Below are 12,114 nucleotides of genomic sequence, written 5' to 3'. Positions count from 1 at the left end.
GAAGAAGGGAATGAGGAAGGAAGAAGAGAGGAGCAGGGAAGCTCCCCTTCCTGCCTTCCTCCCTCCCTAGAGAGCCGTGACCAGCTGGCAGCCTCGTACAGCAGGCTCAGACCCTCCCATCGCTCAGGCCTTCATCACCTGTCTGGGACCAGGCACCGGGCTCGCTGCCCTTCCCGCCTGCCCTCGGCGGCGCGGCGGGGCCGAGGGGCCGGCCGGGGGGCGCGGGGCCGGTGCCCGCTCCGCACGCGGCCCCAGCCCCGCCAGCTGGTTACAGCCAGCGGCCGCCGCGCCGGCTCGCCGGGCTGCAGCCGCCTCCTCCCCCCGCTCCCCTTCCGCCCGCCGGCCCGGCCGCCCCGCTCCAGGCCGGGCCGGCTCCCGCGGGACCGCATTCCTGCCCTCACCTCGCGCCGTCGGGATCCGGCTCCTCGGCGGCGGCGGGAGCGGCAGCATTCCCGGGACGCTCTCTCCACGCCGGCGCCCCCGGCGGCTTCTCCTCCCCGCGGGGCTCTCTCCGCTCTCCGGCCCGCAGCTCCCGAGCGCTCCCGGCCGCCGCAGCCCCGTCCCGCCTCTCCGCTCGCTCCCCGGCGCTCAGTAATGGCGGCCGCCGAGCCTCCCCGGCTCTCGCTTCGCTGACGGAGTCTCTCTCTCCCCCTAACTTTACCTCAGCAGCTTCCCTCCCCTCCCCCCTCCCTCCCGCCGCCGCGGCTCAGCGCGCGCCCGCCCGGCCAGCTGCGCGTGCGCGGGACAGAGCCTCTTCCTGCTACCGCTGGATTCCCTGGGAAGCCTGGGAGGGCGCGCGCGGCCGGCACCCAGCTGCGCGCGCACGCGCGCCGCCCCGCCTCCCCTCCTCCCGGGCCCGGCCGGGGGCGCGCGCGGCGCGCACCCGCTCGTGCCCTGGTGGCCGCGCGGGGAGCGCGGGGAGCCGGGAGTCTGGGGACGAGGGTTCGAGTCCCGCCTCGGGCAGCGGCGCCCCACGTGAGAGTGGCTGCGAGGTGCGCAGGTGGCCACGGGCTTGATCCCGGGCCACCGGCTCCGGAGGGTGGTGGCCAGCCTAGGCTGGGGCCTACAGCCAGCAGCGATGCCTCCAAGGGAGGAAATTGGCTGTTGGCTGGGATGGAATCATGCCAAAAAGACGTCAAAATGCTGCTTTGGTCAGCCCTGTGACCCCAGTTCCTCTCCTGCCAGGCCTCATATAACTCTTCACAACATTTCCCAGGTTTAGCAAGTGTAACACTTTCGTTTGTTAAGCATTAAAAACAGAAAGAGCACTGCAGTGGGGCTGTTCGCAGCCAGGTGGTGAGACACACACCTGTGTGGGAAAATGAGTAGGATATTTCTTCACAGGGTACACCGGGCCCTGGACAGCTTGGGATTCACTGTAGGACATTCCTCACACTGGGCCCTGGACAGCTTGGGATTCACTGTTGGACATTCCTCACACTGGGCCCTGGACAGCTTGGGAATCACTGTAGGACATTCCTCACACCAGGCACTGGACAGTTTGGGATTCACTATTGGACATTCCTCACACTGAGCACTGGACAGTTTGGGATTCACTGTTGGACATTCCTCACACTGGGCCCTGGACAGCTTGGCAGTCAGGTTAGGATCCCAAGGCACCACAGGCACTCAGAGGGATCCCCACCTGTCTTGAATTCCCCTCGCACTCTGAGTCCTCCAGGGCTGTACACAAACCCCAGCCCCACAGGGAAGGGGTTGAGGAGCTTCGTGCTCCTGCCCCTGCAGCTGGGTTCCCTCAGGATGTGACAGGTGTGGCACAATGTGTATAAAAAGCTAAAAGTTGGTGCTAAATTGTTCTATCCACCCCGGGGAGCAGGACATCTGTGGTCATCATGCACATACACCTTATTTCTGTGCACACAGAAATGCATATTCTGTGCATCATTTATTACTAAAGATCGCTTATATGTATGCATACAAAGGGACAAATTAATATTTTACTAGCAACCTCATTCTTGGCACAGTCCAAGTTTTGACTGTTATATTTGTAATCATAATATTTAATAACAATATGGTTCATTCTGTGCAGTTTTACATAGTATATGCACATCTTAAAGTTTTACATCTGAAAATTAGGAAATTTAGATTTACAACATCAGATCCTTTCTAAAGACATATTGCCTGTAAACTTGAGCTTTTGAGAAAATTCTAACTAGCTAAAACTTTTTGTGTTAAATTTGACTGAACAGCCTAGCATGGACACCTCCTTACATGAGAATATTTTTAAAAATACTCATCTTAGGTAGGTCCACTTTAATAAAATATAAAATTTTTTGACATTGTAATCACAGCATTTGCTCAAAAGTTTTTGCAGTCACATCCTAGTTTAAAAAAAAATAAAGAAAGGACAAAAAAAGCAAGCTAAACAAGCATAAAACCAGAACTTAATTTTAATTTGAATTACCTGATTTTGAGTTTTTTGAGGGGAGGGGGGAAGTGTTGAAAATAGATACCTTGGAGTATTAAAGTCCCATTTCACATTACCAGAATCAAAAGCTTGTATTAATACAAAAAAAAAAAAAAAAACAAAAAAAAAAAAAAAAAAAAAAAAAACAAACACAAAAAAAAACACTTTAGATATTTTTTAGCTTAACACAAATTTAAAGGAAATCTGTATCCTTCTGAAACTCTGCTTAGGTATTAATTACCATAAACAGTTAATATTAGAGAATTTTTGTAAAGCTGCAAATGTAGGAGATCTCTCATATAGGAACTGAAAAAAAAATTACTTTTATCATGTGTGGAGGGACCCTCTTCACAAGGATGCACAGCAGCCAGACAAAAGGCTACAGGCACCAGTGGTTTCCTGGGATGTTACCCTGGAAAGACACACCACCAGCTCCAAAAGCACTCCTTGTTGAGAGAAAAAAACAAACAGGTTTTCAGGCAGAATTAGATCAGCTAATTCTTCCTTGTCTGATCCTAAATAGTCCTCCAAAAATTAATATAACACAGGAAGGCTGTAAAGCCAGAAATTGATTTTCATATAGATTTCCTCACGTCAGATCACCACAATCAGAGGAAAGTGCTGTGCAGAAACTCACTTTGCATGTGGCCTTCAAGGAAGCATGTAAAAGTTCTGTCAGGCTGCAGTAGGCATCTTGCTATGGTATTGCAGAGCTTATTAAATCCCTTGATTTTGCATAAAGCTACAAAAAGTCAGTAATTATGTCCAATGAACCAAAAAGCAGGGTTCTAAGCAGATTGGTGACACAGTGTTTTTGCTAGGCTCTATGAACTTTATAACTTTTCAGTTTAATGTTAACTATTGAGTATAGATGCACGCATAGATCATTTCAGATGCATATTAAAAAGACATGCAAGGTTTGTAAAGTTTCAAAGGAAAAGTGATGAGGAAATTGCAAATCCATGAGAAAACAGGTCATTTTATGCCCTTATGAGAGCATAATATTTGGAGTTTTAGGGCTACTTAAAGATTTTATGTCACCACTGAAGGGGTAAGATAAATGAAAGCAGCTCCATCAAGGTATTTTAATATAAAATTTTATTTAAATTGTTCAGAAATATTTGTGAGTATTTGTCAGAAGAAATCTTTCAAAAAGTCCTTTCAATGACTGAGTAGAATACAAGCACAGTAACTCAGAGAAGGCATAAAAATAAACTATAATAATGAAAAACTATTAATAATTTAGGTAGGTTAGTGTTTTGTAAATTATACAGAAAGGCAGTTCAAAGTAGTGTTTTAGTAAACCTTCAGAAACTCAGAAGAAAGTCATTAATGATTTGCAACATTTGTTATTTATAATGACTATTGTTACTTGAGCCTTTCCCTGTAGCTGATTTCCCCTTAGAAATAGTCTCATACTTCAAGGGCTGATTATAAGCACAAATAATGTAAGCATTTGGTATGTCTCTAGTAGCCTGTACATCAATTTTCTCTGATTCTGGTGATGTGAAGCCAGATGAGAAGCAAATGCATATCTCCTCATGCTTCTGGAATTGGTGGATTTCAAACCACAAGTCAGATGAGCAATGCATGTACTTCTCATGGGTACAGCATTTTCTTAATTGCTCTCACTCCTCCATCACTGCTTTCATTGCAGCACTTGGAAGTGCAAAACAAGCAATCTTACCAGTGTACTGAACCAAAAATCAATGTGCTGCTGGTGGTTGCAGAACATGAAATCTGCACATATTATTTTACTACAAGGTGCTTTTCAGACCTCTTCCCCAGCATCCCTCATTAAAGAGGAGAACTGCCAGGTCTGTCTCACTTCAAGGGAAAGGCACTGTTTTGCATAAAATTTAAGAATCAATGTTACTGCACCTTCTTTGTGAGAAAATCTTACATACTTTGAAATTGTTCTACTATCTGTGCTCATGTTAATTCATTTTGGTCCGTGTGAAAACATTTGTATAAAGGAAGAGAGGGAGAAATAGAAGCATAAATACTCACACTATCATATCAAATTATTAAGGGGAGCCTGTTTGATCTCTAAAAGGAAGCACTTACTTACTAAGAGACCCACATCACTGCATAATTCCATGGCATTGAGGGCAAAGCTTACCAGCATTACTGGTTTTCTGATCATAAGTACACCTGAAAAAACAAAGAGCAGGTAGAAAACTCACCTTTTTTACCTATTTCCTTCTCCACCCTTGTTCTAGTTTGGGAGTTTAAGTTTTGGGGTTGTGTATTTTTAAAACAAATATTTTATTCCTTTTTCAAATTAAATACTGCATTGATCACCATTTTTTATTAATTTGCATCATATACCGTTTCAAAGAAATATCAAGAGCATGATCAGTGATTGCAATGAACCTGGCTTATGCAAAATCAAGCATTCATATAATTCACACATTCAATATTTTGTGCTGTGAAGGCCTGCTTTTTTCTAAGCCTTGATATGTTCCACTCTGCTAGTATGAACTCTGTGACTTCCAGGGACTGGAAAATCCCAAGTGAGTGTAGAAAGATCTAACAGAGCATGAGAGAGAGACTGAGAAAAATATGGAATCCATAACTCTTCTATTAAAAATTAGCTGTAAAAGAAAATTAGCCAGACACCTTACATGCATTCATTAGTTCAGGAAAAGAAAGAAAAAAGTAACCCAAGGCTTCCAGAGTAGGTTTAGTACTTAGATAGAGAGATAGATAGATAGATTAGATGATAGATAGACAGATATTAATTAAACATAAACGCTGAGGAGTGATTGCTTAGCTCAACATAGAGAAGGAAATAGAGGATTGTTTCAGTTTGTTATTTTACTTATAATGAGCCACTTTTAGCTGCTGTCCCAAGCCCCTGGCTGCTCCAGCCCAGCCTTACAGAATCCCTGGCCACAGCAGAGCACTGTGCCCCTGCAGCACCTTTGCTGGAGCCTCCCAGCAGCCCCACCCCAGCATCCTGCCCAGCCCACACAGCGTTCTGCTGCCAGCCTGGGTACCAGCTCCTATGGGCTTGCTGATGATACCTCATTTCAGCACAGGCATCAGGTTGATGAAGGGAGAGGATAGATTTGTATGAACAACACCTCTTCTGTTGCTTGCTTGCTTGTTGAAATCAGTGAGTTGAAGCACTGGGAGCTGCTGAGAAGAGATTACACTTATCACAGGTGAACCAGGAGAGGGCTGTGAGAAGAAGATACCAGAAAAGACTCGTGGGGTCAAGGTCATAAAGAAGACTTGCTTTTGCTATCACCATGTCTCCCTGTGTGCTTTCAGACAGCTCTGGCTTTTCTGTTTAGAGGCATGTTGATTATAGGAATAGAGGGAGAAGAGAGATTTGAGAGTGAGAAGGTTTTCTTGATTGCTTTCTGCTAAGTAATTAGTATTGATATGTTTTTGCTTCAGATGCCTCAGGGATAATAGAGCTTTAGGAAATGGGTGGATTTCAGTTGCCTGTTTGCTTTACAGCTATAATTGAGAATTTCTTTTTCTAAAAAGGGGGGAAAAAAAAGGTGCTAAATGTGCCTCAGGAGAGGTGATGGAAAATATTATGACACTAGTCAAGATGATTGCAAACACGGTGAGGCTGAAATGTGTTCGGCTGACCTAAATAAGCATGAATAATACATTGCTTCATTTGACTACAATATTTCTGGTCAAATTCTGAGCATAACAAGGTGATTTCAATAACCAAGTTATTGTACTATCAGATAGTAACAGTTTAGATGTTATGAGAAAAATATGCTGAAACATTTCTAAAGAAACAGTGCTAAGCATTGTGTTTTAAAGCAGTCTTTCTTATAGGGCAAGCACCTTTCCTTCTCTAATAAAATGTTGTCAGAGACTGTATTTTTTTAAATATCAAGAAGAGAAGATTCCTCCAAATTGCAAACATCAAAAGAGATTTAAAGGCAACAAATGCAGAGGGAGGGAGCAGGGGATAAGTTCATTTTAGCAACAGATTACAATTACAAAGTGATCACGCCATTGATCATACTGATTTCTACTATTGTAAATATCCTTTTAAATATATGTTACTTATATAGAAATTATTTTAAATAGCTAATCTAATACACAGAAAGATCATTCACCCACTACCAAGCTGCAATAGCTCCAACACAAGTTACAATTACAGGATTGTATGTGCTTATGTCTTCCTTCCCCACACGTAAAGGGAGAGCGAGGAAAAAAGTATGCTGGAAAGAGCAATTGAATCTTACCTTACAGGTGGAGAGACAGAATAGTCTTTTCTCCTGTTTATGTATCAAAATCCTGTGCAAAGACAAACAATTGCCTCTTTTGGAAATCTACTGTTTGTGCATAGGTGTTCTTTTTTTCTTTCACCAAAACTGCATGTCTCTTTTCTATATTTTTTGAAGAAAACAGAACACAGAACACATGAAGAAGACAGAATAGCTGTTATTTTCCTAATAGGTGATAATTGCCTTCAATAGATACAGATCTATATTCTTTTGCTCAGCATTATGAATCCAGTATTTAGTCAGGTGAGACTACATTAGGAGAGTTCAGACTGAGCTCATAGTAAGTTAAAAAAACAGTAAACATTTACTTCTAAAACTTGGATTCTAAACTATGACTAATAATGGGTTCTATATTCCTATGACAAATACTTTACATGCTACATTAAAACACATATGCATGAAAATAGTCAGTTGAGCAAACATGTCTTAAAAGGTGTTGCAAAATAAAAGACTGAGCTATTATCCACCTACAATAAACAGGAAAAAGATCTTTTGTTGTCATTGTAAGATGAGTTAATGGATTCATATGAACACATTTAAATGCAAATCAAAATTTATTCCTGTAATAGAATTTTTGACATTATGGTGTACACATCTCTTTTTTTAAGGTAATTTCTGCCCAAATTTTGAAGAAAAACCTTTGGATTTAAATCCTTGGTGTGAAGAATGTGCTTTGGAGCTGGACAACAATGAAGAAATACAACTATGGAATATATCCTCTAGAAACCTATTGTTCCTGCACATGTGTTCTATTTTTTCACCCCAAGTGTATGTGGCTCTTTAGCTTGTGTGAAGAATGCAGAACAGCCATGTCCTCATAATAGATGATAATTGCCTTGAATATATATGCAGTCCTCTCCTTTTGCCCTTTTTTTTGTATCAATTCAGGATAACAGGCCTATTCTTCCCATTCTCCATCTGTAGATGTTGCACACTGCAGTCAAGACAGCTACTCTACAGAGTAGAAACAGCTTAAGTGCATGTACATTTACGGGAACTGTCCCAATAAACATCCACTTCGACATTTTTCTCATTTTGTGTCTGAAAAGCATGAAAGTGGTTCAAAACCTTGAAATACTTACCAGTTATAAAAGTTACATATTCACCTAGCTAACATGGCAATCAGTACTCCCACTGCTATCTTTTTTCCCTGTGTTCCTGCCCTTCCAGATACATATGTGTGCACACACTCTCATGAGCATCATGTCAATGGTCCAGCAACTGGCTGAAAGGCTCTGCTAGGGAGGTTTTGTTGCTGAACAGCTGCTCCCCTCCTTCAGTGTATTCATGAGCCTGCCAACTTCTTCCTTGTCTGACAGTGAATCTGTTGTGCACATGAAAGAGGTGTGGCACTCCTCTCCAGCTCAGAACACGGGAATAAGAGAAAATACGGTGTTTACTAAACACTGAACACTAGGTATCATTATTGACATTTTGTTTTCTTATAATCTAATCCTTCTTTACCAAGTTTTGTCTTAATAAGACTAGAAACAAACGTGATAGATGTATTTGTGAACTATTGTGAACACCTTATTACATCAAACAACTAACATGGCACCACATTACTTTTGCAGTTAGGGGAATCTTTCCTTCTAGTAAAACAGAAAATTAAACACATTTCAATCATTCTGAGTGCTATGAGATACATCAAGCATTTAAACTGTATTCATAACTTTAATATAGATTTTCCTATGTAAATAATTTAAATTAGGGAAGCTACGATGATTATATCCTGTTTAAAAAGCAAAATGTCTTTAAAAAATCAGTTATTCTTCAACATTCACATGTCTGAAATTTTGTGCACTATAGCTATAAGGAAAAGTAAATACATTCCTTGAATTCCTGCTCACAAAAGTCATCTCTTCTCCTAGGATGCTCCTTGAACTTCTATTTTGCCTGGCAAACAAATCAGATTTTTTAACAAAAAGAGTAAAGTTATGCAGGAAGTGGTTTACAGGATGAAAATTTTTAATAAATATTATTTGCTCATAAAATATATGGAAGGAATTTCAGAACTGCTAAATGTAATTTAATACAGTCCAGAATGGAAGTGATTAATATTTTATAGAAATGTCTGTATTTCGAGACACATTAATCACACAGATTGCATTCAGAAAACTGACTGGTTGATTTTGCTCTTTGCTTTAAAAAAGGTCATTTATTCTCACTTTTCTGGAAGTATAATTTTAGCTTTGTCTGAAAAATAAAAGTAACAGTTCATTTCTATTTCAAGTGAAATGCAAGGACTTAAACAGTTGATAGGACAGCTAATGGTTGCCTTGTTTCAGAAGCTTGCCAGCAGCAGGGCAAGCCATTTTTACTGAGAAACACCCTAGAGGAACCATTAGTGTCCTTAGTCTTAACTGGGTTCAACTAAGTCTGCTGTTTAGTCAGTGAGATGTTTGCCAATATCTTCACTAGGATCCAAATTTCTCCCATGATGCACATATATGATTCATTAATACAATAAGATGCAAGCAGAGTGTGGCAAATAATCCCCAGCAGTGCTGAGCCAAACCTACAGCTAGAATACAGACAGAAGAAGAGCTCTTTCCCAGGTACTTACAAGATTTCCCCACCTTACATTGGGGTATGCAACCCATTGTGGCCAACAATGGAAAAAACCAACTTTTTTTCCATTGTCAAAATCCCTTTCTCCACTAGGAGAGGTAACTAGATTCTCTGGCATTCACACCTTTGTATATCACACAAATTGCTGAATCTGCCTCAGGGTTTTAAAATTCCTTCCAAGAGTTGTCAGATCTGTTCTGATAGGACAAGGAGTAATGATTTTAAACCAAAAGACAATAGATTTAGAGTAGATACAAGGAAGAAGTATTTACAATGATAGTGGTAAAATCTGGAACAGGGTGCCCAGAGTGGTGTTGGATGTCTCATCCCTGGAAACCTTCAAGGTCAGGTTGGATGGGACTCCAAGCAACCTGGTCTAGTTTAAAATGTCCCTGCTTATTGCATGGTTTTGGACTAGATAACCCTCAAAAGGTCCTTTCTGACCCAAAATATTATAGAATTCTATGAAATTTAGAAATTCTTGTCTTTGGGGGATTACGGGAAAATTTATGTCCTGGCGTATAGATTTACCATTGTTTAGCATTCTTTTTGGTTTGCTTGTTTTCTTGGAGTTCTTTTTTGCTGTTTTGTTTGAGTGGTTTCTGTATGTCCTTTTATTTGCTCTTATAGTTGATATGAGAATGTTCCTCTATTGCAGTTTTCATAAATCTTAGAAAAATTGTCTGTCTAATATAGCAATCATGCTTCTGAGTAAATCAATAAGAAAACCACCACAAATTTTAATTTCCAAAGTTACAACATCCAACAGTAACTTGAGAAGTTAAGTCACTAATATTCCAGTTTATCCATAGTTTAAATAAATTTAATCTGTCGAGCCAGTCAAGGGAAGTGGTTGTTTCACTCTGCTCTGCACTGCTGCAGCCTCACCTTGAATTTTGTGTGCAGTTTTGGTCACTGCAATATAAAAAAGACATTAAGCTGTTAGGGAGTGTCCAAAGAAGGGCAGTGAAGATGGTGAAGAGCCTTGAGAGGAAGCAGTATGAGGAGCAGCTGAGGTCACTTGGTCTGTTCAGCCTGGAGAAGGCACTGAGAGGAGACCTCACTGCAGCTACAGCTTTGCCCTTGAGGGAAAGAGGAGAGGCAGGCACTGATCTCTTGTCTGGGATGATCAGTAACAGGACCTGAGGGTATGGCCTGAAGTTGTTTCAGGAGAGGTTGACACTGGATATTAGGAAAAGCTTCTTCACCCAGAGGGTGGTTGGACACTGGAAGAGGCTCCCCAGGGAAGTGGTCACAGAGTTCAAGAAGTGTTTGGACAGTGCTCTGAGCCACATGATGTGACTCTTGGGATGTCTTGTGCAGAGCTAAGGGTTGGGTTTGATGAGCACTGAGTCCCTCTTCCAACTCAGCATATTCTGTGAAGTGTTTGTTATGTGTTCCCTGCGTCAGGCAAGGTTTCGCCTTGGTTCTTGTTAGTTTTCAAAAATACCATACTCATCTTTTTAATTCTTCTTTTAAAAATGCATTTTTAATAAATCTTCCAGAAGAATATAAATCTGTTGTGTCTTTTGAAGCACGATGATCTTAGGGCATTTCAGTAATGTATATACTGTTCTCATAGTCTTTTACATTTTATCTAAATATCTGTAGTTTAATTCAGTTCAGACTGTTTATTTCTATGCTATGATCTAACTGAGCATTCTCCATTTCTTCTCATTCAGATTCCTTGACTCTTCATACAACAAGTAGAGCACTACCTTGACACAGATATCCAATTTTCATTTTATTTCTTTGAAACACAAGCTTTTAAACTTTCTTTCCTATTTTTTAATAAAAATTCTCCAATACATACTCCCTGAGATTGAAGAATTAGGTCCAGGTCTGGCATTAAAAAGTGTAAGCCCAGGTCTAGACAGAAACAGCCTGGGAATTACTGCAAAAACTCGCTAGCACTTTTTTCAGGACTCAAAGTGGTGCACAATTCTCATCAGTAAGACATTCTGATAGTGACACAAGTAACATTGTAAATTATTCAGTGATAAGACAAAGCATTAATTTATAAGAATATTTCCTATTGCTGGGATTTTAAAGTGAGGTAGCTCAGCTGTTCAAAATCTCTTGCTTCTCCCCACCATTAAGATTTTTAAGTGGGTTGATGTACCTTTTAAATACCCTGAAAATAGTAAGGATTTTTTTAATATGGTGCATTTTGGAAATACATTAATGGACAGGTAACAGAAATACAATTGTGAAGAACTGCTTGACTGTGAAGGGTTCCTCAGTTCATCTCCATACACCACGAGTGCTCTGACTGCTTGCTGCTCTTGCACTTTCACATGTTGGCAGAGTTGGAGAAATTGCAGAAGTGGTACCAAAACCCTCTGATTTTCAAATCAGGTCTTAGAACCAGAACTATTACATTCATGGGTCAATCCATCTTTTACAAAGGAGCAATGACTTAAAGCTACATGTTAGTATTTTAACAGTACCATCAGACATCAGCTTGCAAATGACCACAAGACCATCCCTGCCATAATATTTAGTCAATTTGGGCTAAACTGTGATTTCATTGTAAAAGATCAGACATTACTGTTGATGAGTAAAATAAAGCTGTGTTCCAAAATTATCCAAACAAATTTTAAAGATTTTTCAAGAAGTATTTCTTCTAAAATGCTAATAAAATTCAGATTTCTAGTGGGATTGTTGAAGTCCTTCAAGGATCTATGCTGAGCAAAAGAAAAAAAAAAACAAAAACCTTTATAGAGAATAAACATATCACAATGGGAATTTTTATTCTTGTTTTTTATCATCTTCAAAAATTATAACAGCCTGTAAAACCACATTCTAATACTGTCACTTCTAGCAGGTTTTACCCAGTATTTGACATTG

At 40.8% G+C, this 12,114-nt stretch overlaps 1 protein-coding gene across 2 annotated transcripts in view; it reads right to left on the bottom strand.

Annotated features, from left to right (window-relative positions):
* The window catches only part of ARHGAP5 (Rho GTPase activating protein 5), a 46,525-nt gene extending 45,832 nt beyond the window's left edge, over nucleotides 1–693 (bottom strand). For both annotated transcript variants that reach the window (XM_079310213.1, XM_079310214.1), the window contains exon 1: nucleotides 402–693. The gene's annotated coding sequence lies outside the window, so the exon portion shown is untranslated. The remainder of the gene's footprint in view (nucleotides 1–401) is intronic.
* Nucleotides 694–12,114: the final 11,421 nt, after the last annotated feature.

Source organism: Erithacus rubecula, assembly GCF_903797595.1.
Source record: "Erithacus rubecula genome assembly, chromosome: 6".
NCBI classification, from domain to species: domain Eukaryota; kingdom Metazoa; phylum Chordata; class Aves; order Passeriformes; family Muscicapidae; genus Erithacus; species Erithacus rubecula.
Note: the sequence above shows the minus strand (reverse complement) of the source record. Positions and strands in the feature narration are given on the sequence as shown.